The sequence below is a fragment of the Egretta garzetta genome, unplaced genomic scaffold (assembly GCF_000687185.1).
Source record: "Egretta garzetta isolate BGI_Z169 unplaced genomic scaffold, ASM68718v1 scaffold108, whole genome shotgun sequence".
NCBI classification, from domain to species: Eukaryota; Metazoa; Chordata; class Aves; order Pelecaniformes; family Ardeidae; genus Egretta; species Egretta garzetta.
This window is the reverse complement of record NW_009260614.1, coordinates 6,067,744-6,068,905: the sequence shown is the minus strand read 5'-3', so window position 1 is coordinate 6,068,905 and position 1,162 is coordinate 6,067,744. Positions and strand designations below refer to the sequence as shown.

General features: G+C 44.8%; 1 protein-coding gene across 1 annotated transcript in view; it reads right to left on the bottom strand.

Annotated features, from left to right (window-relative positions):
* Nucleotides 1-978: 978 nt before the first annotated feature.
* Nucleotides 979-1,162, bottom strand: part of ORAI2 (ORAI calcium release-activated calcium modulator 2) — a 33,877-nt gene continuing 33,693 nt past the window's right edge. The window contains exon 9 of the transcript XR_004842788.1: nucleotides 979-989. The gene's annotated coding sequence lies outside the window, so the exon portion shown is untranslated. The remainder of the gene's footprint in view (nucleotides 990-1,162) is intronic.

Below are 1,162 nucleotides of genomic sequence, written 5' to 3'. Positions count from 1 at the left end.
ACCGCTCTTTCCAAAAGAAGTTCTGTAGTAATTTTTGACATTTTTAATCTCCACCCCTCTGCTGGAATCACTAATCAGTCAGCTGTAGGATCTCTTCTCGTAACCTTCCCGGTAAAACAAACAGGAATAAGTGGAATTCTTTTCAACTGATGCCAAAAGGGGGGAAAAAAAAGTTACGAGGTTAGCTACTGATTTTGCTGTTGTGTTTGAAGTCGCCTTTTTTACACCGCTGAAATGAAAATACTAGAGATTGTTATTACACTGGGCACACGTTCCCAACATGCTGACCCAACCCGTCTCCAAAACAACAGCGATGCCTCCCTTGGCCATCAAAGTGACGGACGTGCTGTAGGTGAAAGCTGTCCGTGAGGTGACAGCACTCGGGACTGGGACAGTCTCGCAGTTACCTGTTTGTACCTCTCCCGAGCAACAGGGCTCTGCTCCAAGAACTCCAACATGCTTTCAAATAAACAGCGACAGTAAGAATAAATACACCTGTTATGAGTGTCTTCCTCCCAAGGAAACGACACAGTGCGCTCACTGGCCTGACCAGATGGATAGATTCTTGGCTGACAACTTCTAAATCCCCTAAAATTTTGGAAAACTGAATCAATTACCAGAAATGTAAACATCCACTGGTCAATAACATCGTTTCCTCACTGAGGAAAAAAGTCAACAGCATTCTGTATGTTATTGGTAATTAACAGATGTTTTCATGCATCGTTGTGGATAGGATAGTACACAAAGATACACTGATATTTAGAATAACAACACTGGTGGGGCCAAAGTAGCTTCATGAAATTACTGGTTCGTGGCTTACCGCTCTTTCTGACACAGATTCTAAGAGAGGGAAATAAAAGAGAACTGAGCTCCAAGGCCAGGCTCGCTACTGTCTTGCTGTGTTAGTCTCACCGCTGCCTAAATACCACTCCAGCAAATGGCAAGGAACAGATGAGGCACTAAGCTGTCCTTAGGCTCAACTTCAGCACCTTAACATGCCACCAGCGCCTGGACCATCGGGGTCTGATGAGCAACAGGGCATTGCTTTGTTAACACCTGTAAGAAAGGGCAACCCTTCATGTAGGGAATATTTTATACCAGCATAAAGAGCTCTGAGCCTGAAAACCAGCTTGAACAGCAGCTGTTCAGGCTCTGATCCCTC